The 6,800-nt window shown below is 32.6% G+C and overlaps 1 long non-coding RNA gene across 1 annotated transcript; it reads left to right on the forward strand.

Annotated features, from left to right (window-relative positions):
- Window positions 1–2,065: 2,065 nt before the first annotated feature.
- On the forward strand, window positions 2,066–6,294 carry LOC129317648 (uncharacterized). The gene is made up of 3 exons (XR_008595008.1): window positions 2,066–2,308; window positions 2,407–2,613; window positions 6,116–6,294. It is a non-coding gene; the product is annotated as an uncharacterized LOC129317648 (long non-coding RNA).
- Window positions 6,295–6,800: the final 506 nt, after the last annotated feature.

A 6,800-nucleotide genomic window follows, 5' to 3' on the forward strand; every position in this document is an offset into this window, starting at 1 on the left:
GTTTTTTTTCCAATTTATTGTCAATTATGTAATAATTTGCAACTCATGTTTTAAAATTTATTAAGTGATAATTATAAATGGAATTTTATTTTTTTGATAAAATATGAATGAAATTTGATATCCACTCCACCATATATCTCATATTTTGGAAGTTGTATCATAATAAAGGTCGCCAATTGTGAGTTTAATTAAATTTAAATAAATTCTGCAAATTTTCTCGCCCACAACTGGCTCTGTCATTCTCAATCATCATTATGTATGTAAAAGTGGGATTAAAGGCTATGAAAAAAATTACATGTTTATTTTTAAGTGTGATTCTCTGGAGTCAAGTTTGGGGTTCGATTCAAAATTTTTTATTATTTTTTAATGTATACAAAATATATTATTTAAGGTTGGAGTTAGGTGTAGGATAAATTATTAATTTTTAAACATATACAAAAATTATTTAGATTTAAATTAATATTTATCTATTTAAAGTTTTCATTCACCCTAAAAATATGCCAAAAATTATTATTTTATATTTTTTTATACAATTCTAAAATTATATTTTATTAAAATTAATTTGCCATGTATGTGGAAGATTTTTTTGAAAATATCTATCTATTTGAATCTAAATTAATATATATATATATATATATATAAAAGAATCTGTGTTTAAAATTTTTGATCTATCTTAATCATTTCCTAAAATTAAGCCTCAAATAGGCATATTATTTTTGAAATCTTCCGTAAAATCTATTTGACATTTATTTTTCTTTAGCTAGATCTATCTTTTTTGATTGCACATATATTAAAAAGAAATAGAATTAAAAAATATTGAAGTAAAGCATATTATATATTCAGTTAAATTATTCCTATTAAATAAAATTCTTTAAATTAAAAAATTTGTAAAGGAATATTAAATTTGAATCATAAAAAGTTCTATTGCTGACAAGGCCTAGTTAACTAAACATTTTTTGCTCACATTCAAAATTGGCGTCCAAGTTAACAAAGGACTAGATCTGATATCAAATTTAGGATACATATATGTCGGAATAATGAAATTTGATTATTCTAGGAAATTTGATTATACTACAGTTCTGCAACAGTGACCATGTGTTCATAATAACAGTGTCATTTGTAATTTTTGTGTTGCTCAGTACTTGTAGAAAATTTATATCAATAACTTTCATTCTGAGTTGCTGTTCTCAGTCTGTAAATCTGTGTTTTCTTTTTTCTAACAACAAAGGCATGTTTCTCATACCAAAATAAGGCCAAATAGAAGTATCTTTTAGTTTGGCTTAGTTATCAAGCCTTTGCATACACAAGGAACAAATTGTCATATAAAATATAATTCAAAAGATATATATTGAGATTTCATCAGCACCCAAACGTTAGTTATATAACAATGACAAGTTTCACATCACACACAAAAACAAAGCCAAATAACGATGCCTTTGAACTAAAACAAGTTATAATCATCACTATATATTATGACCTGCTTTCGCTTATTTACTATTGAAAGCAGCAATACCTTGATGTACACACGCAACAGAGGAACCGGAAGGACCCCCAAGAATACAGTCATTTAAGCAAGGAATTTCAAAAAACAAAACCGGCAAAAGTATAATCATTAGATTTAAAACTACAAGTCATTACAAGAAGCATAGCTTTCAGTTCGAAAACAATTGGGCAGTAAACTTCATAAAGGACTGGAGTTTCACATTCGTAATAACCCAAAATTTTTTTTAAAAAAATTAAAAATTAAAATTAAAATTAAAATTTAAAAATACATAATATAGTGTTTAAGTGTATTTATATTAATTTTGGAATAAATTAGTAAGGAGAAGAGTTTGTCTAGTGGCAATTATATTGCTACTTATTTAGTAGGTCATGAGTTTGAATCTTATGGGCCAAGAGTGCAAATTTTCATATTTTTTCTTTTGCTTCAACCTATTGACAAAATTACAATAATGCCCTTCTGAAAAAAGAAAAAGACAGAGACAGAGACCTAAATGCGTGGCTTCTTCCGTTCTTATATTTTTCTTTTCTCCGCCGAAGAGTCCAGAAACAACGGAGAGAGACAGGGAGCTTCGATTTCCTCCAGTCCACTGTCATTCCTTCCCTTCTTCTGTCGTCCTCCACTGTACTTTATCTCTCCCCTCTAGTTTCCGGTGATCGCGCGGTGAAAGTGGAGACTCGGCGTCTCTATGTGATGCCCAGGTTGTCCGTCGTGCTTCCCTGTCTCTACGTGTCTTCTTTGTTGCTTCTCTGTTCTCGCTGTTCACGTACACGTAGCTGGGGTCCGAGAATCAGGTCGCCGGAGCTGGTAGGGTTGTTCGCGAGCTCATCTCTGTTTGGTCTAGTGCTGTGATTCTGTTTTCTTCCTTTCGTGTGTACCCTGTCTCTGATTCGTTCCCTGTGCAGCTCGTGATCTTCTTTTTCCTTCTTCTTCTATTGTTGCTGTGGTTGAGTGCATCTGGTCTTTGACTCCCTTTAGCCTGCTTGTGCATTTCCGAAGAGAGAAAGAGGAGTGGTCTGCCATTGGTTGAAGCTGGAAACAGGAGAACTCCTCTCCCTGTTCTGTCGGCTTCTTCTCGTTCTCTCCCTCCTCTGTTACTGTTGGTACTTAAGGTGAGGATTTTTGAACTCTTCTTGATAGTTTGGTGTAAAAAGATTTCGAATAGTGATTTTAAACGTTATAAAAGTAGGGAGGCAACCATTCTCTTCCATTCTATAAAGCAAGGCCTCTGCTTCATCAAGCAAACCCTGTTTGCAAAGTCTATGAATCATAGAATTATATATATGGACATCGAGTCAATAACATTTGGCCACAGGATAATGAAAAATCTTCCATGCATCATCTAATCTACCACCTTTTCATAAACCATTAATAAGTACGGTGTAGGTCTTCATGGTAGGCTGAAATCCTTGATTAACCAATTGCTCAAATAGTGTGATTGCCTCATCAAGAGAACCCCTTTTGCAAAATGCGTCTAATAAGATTGTGTAGTGATTATATTAGGATGATGACCCCTATCACGCATCTTATAGATAACACCTTGGCCACGTGACATTTTCCCAGATTTTGCACAAGCCATCAATAACAGAATTATAAATTACAACATTAGGAATCAAATTTTCATAATGCAATTCCTTAAAGAGATGCACGGCTTCATCCACCATTTTCATCTTAAAGTATGCATTGATTAAGATACTATAACTGAAAATGTTAGGTTCCAAACCCCCTTTTATCATCCTATTAAAAACTCCCTTAGCCGCGACAGTATTATTAGTCAAACATTGCCCATCCATTAAAGCACTATAGGCAATCACATTAGGTTTTTTTATCGCTCTTCATCATCCTAGCAAAAATAGCCTCAGGTTCCATAATCCTTCCTTCTTTACATAATGCATCAACTTGGATGTTAAAGGTATAAACATCAGCAAAGATGTCTTTCAATACCATTTCACTGAGCAATTGATTTGCTTCTTGCCACTGATGCATAATGCAAAAACAGTAGATTAGACTGTTGTGCGTAACAACATTTGGTGATATCACATGATCAATCATTTCATAACACAAACCACGTGTATCAGTGACCAGTCCATCTTTGCAAAATGTATCAATGATTGTGTTGTAGACAACTACATTTGGTTTCACTAACTTTCTTTCCATCATTTGCAACAATTTAATGGCAGATCTTGTTTTCCCCGATTTACATAGCCCATTGATCAACGTGGCATAAGTAAATTGGTCCAAACTGAAATCCTTTAGCCATTATGTCATCATAGAAATCTAGTGCCTAGCTAACGTTTTGATTTAAACACAGTCCTTTTACTAGCATATTCAAAGTTACCACACACAGATGATAACCCAACTTGAAAATTTTCCCCAAAACAGGGAAAGCATAATCCATCTGACCAACGATGTAGTAGCAGTTCATCAAGAATTTGTAATAATTTTTCACAAAAGTTTTAAATAATTTATGCCATTTTTTTATGAACATAATTTTTGTGATTTTTAAATGCAAATATGATTTGTGGGTTTTAAATCTAACAAAATCCCATAGTTCTGTTTACAGAAGTGGGATAGTTGCAAGGCATGTGAAACAAAAGAATGGGTAGTAATGAAAAGCCTTCAGGATTTGGGATTCAATAATGTTCTTTTTATGAATGGATTGAAGATTGTTTTGTTAGAATATGATTGTAAGCATCTAGTTGTTCATGTTAACAATAAAACCACTAGCAAAGACATGTACAGTCTACATAGTCCAAATCTCATCAAGGTTGATTGATGAACACGAAAGATAAACTCAATACTCAAAATGCTATAGTGTAGCTGGAAAGTGAAAATCTTGAATTTTTTTTTTGTAAAAAGGACAAATTATATGAATTAGAGAGATAAAAGTATATGTTATGAGTATCATATCAAGGGGCTTCGATGAAGTGGGATTTATAAGTTCAAGAAATTCTTCCTTCTAACAAGTTAGTCTTGTACAATGTTTCTTTAGACTTGTACACATAACATTGATGTTTTTATTGAAATCCTAGACGAGTGAAGTGCGGTGAAGTGAAACTATCCTATATGTTGGTTTTCGAATGAGGTGACATTATCATGGCTCCTGCATCACGTTAAATCAAATCTAGAAGTAGCTGAAATAAAGAGGTATTTGAAGATTTGCAAGACCCAATTGTTCTTTTGTAGGACTACAATAATGGGTTTGATATTGTCATAACATGAAAAAAAGAATTTGATCTGAATGTAGATAGAATTGTTGTGACCATATTTGATGAAGAGAACGATGATATGTTTTTGGAATGAATGATTTCATTTTGCCTTGACCATTTGTTGTAAGCAGTAATGATATATTAAGTCCAAACCAAATAGCTATGGCAAAATCATGTGTTATGGATTTCAACCTCCCAAGCTTGTAATTTTTCATTATGTTGAACTTAGCCCACCTCTTTATCAAAATAGAATTATTTCCCTGTGTTGGGGTAAAAATGCTTAATTATCTCTCCTCTTATGTTAATTGGCTTGTTTCCTTCTTCTAAGTAGTTAATATTCTTCTACTGAGGCCTTTAGAGGATTTCATCCTTAGTTTAAATGGTCATGTAATGAGAAAGAATATGTATTTGGAGTCTGCATCTCTCCCTAAAATACCTTTTTTTTTTATTTCACCGAGAAGTTCCATTGATTCTTTAACATAAATTGGTTAGGACCTCTACGTAGTTTCACCCAAGCTTCACCTTAGTCATGGATAGATCACCCAAATTTAGGTCCATAAGCAGTGACAGTTGCCCTATGAAGACTTGTTTTTGCTATAGCTTTGGTGGATTCCCTTAACCAAGCCATTGCCTTTGAGTCGCTAGCAAATTCTTCAACAAGCATGCAATAGAGCCCTAAGCTCCTCCTATTGCTTGGTGGCTTACAATTTATTGTCTTTTTAACTCCTTGATAGGGGTTCTTTTCACCCTCCCTTCATGGTATTACTTCACTAAATCATCATCAAATTAGGAATATTATAATTGTGGCAAGCACTAATGGTTGCTTTGAAGTGAAAACTATAAATCAAATCTTCATATGTTCTACAATTTTGATAGAGCTATTTGATTTTTGCTTAACAATCTTGAAAGGGGATCAAGAGAAGGTAGTCTTCTTCAAAAGGCTATTATTCTTACTTATTTTACACATAGGAAAAGGATGAAAATGTTAATCTAAAAGTAGACATTTCCTGTGATGAAGTTTCGTGAAGTTAAACTCTTTCACACTACACAACGTTGCTTCAATTCATTTTTAATAATAACAATAAAAAAAGTCATCTTAAAATTTGAAGGATAGACATTCAATAAAATAAAACTGAGTGATATAATTAAGATTTTGTTCTATACAATATGGTACAGAAACCAAACAAAAGAGAAAACTTTGATTTTTATTTCCAATTTGAACTGACTCTTACGACAAAGCTAGTTCTATTTATAGTGTTAGGGTTTTGAATGTAATAGGCAAGCAGAGAAGGCATTACAAATGTAAATGCTAGATGTTTTTTTATAGCTTAATAAAGGTGTAAACGAAACAACATTTTTGCTTCATTTTTCTAACTCTCATGTGTCTGTTTTGTGTTTGTTTCAGTCTGTTTCATCCTCCTGGGGTTCAGTAGAACTCGCCTTCGAGTCAAATTTGGCATCTTGATCAATGTAAGGGGATAGATCAACAATATTGAAGGTGGTAGATACACCATAAGAATTAGGTAATTTCACCTTGTAAGCATTGTCGTTGATTTTTTGCACTATCTTGAATGGATCATTAGTTCTGAGGGATAGCTTGGCATTTTGTTGTTTAAGAAATCATTCCTTTCATAAATGTATCCAAACTAAATCACCCACATTAATAGTTTAATACTTTCAATGCTTGTCATGTTGAGTCTTGTATCTTAAGTTTTGCTTCTATATTCATGTATGAACAAGTTCATGCAATTTCTTGATTTCCTTAGCCCTTTAGTCAGCATCAGAACTATATTACTGCTTATTAAGTGAAGGGGTCAAGTCTAGCGGATTAAGGGGCGAGTGTCGCAAACAACTTTGAATGGATACTTCATAGTTGCTTGATTAACAGAGTTATTATAGGCAAATTCAACTTGAGCAAGAACGAGATCCTACTGCTTCAAATTCTTCCCCACGAAATTGCGAAGAAGATTATCAAGAATCCTATTTATAGATTATCAAGATTTCATCCTTAGTTTAAATGGTCATGTAATGAGAAAGAATATGTATTTGGAGTCTGCATCTCTCCTTAAAATACCTTTTTTTTTTTATTT

This window comes from Prosopis cineraria, unplaced genomic scaffold (assembly GCF_029017545.1).
Source record: "Prosopis cineraria cultivar Desert tree isolate PC_DT_omini unplaced genomic scaffold, ASM2901754v1 PC8, whole genome shotgun sequence".
Taxonomy (NCBI): domain Eukaryota; kingdom Viridiplantae; phylum Streptophyta; class Magnoliopsida; order Fabales; family Fabaceae; genus Prosopis; species Prosopis cineraria.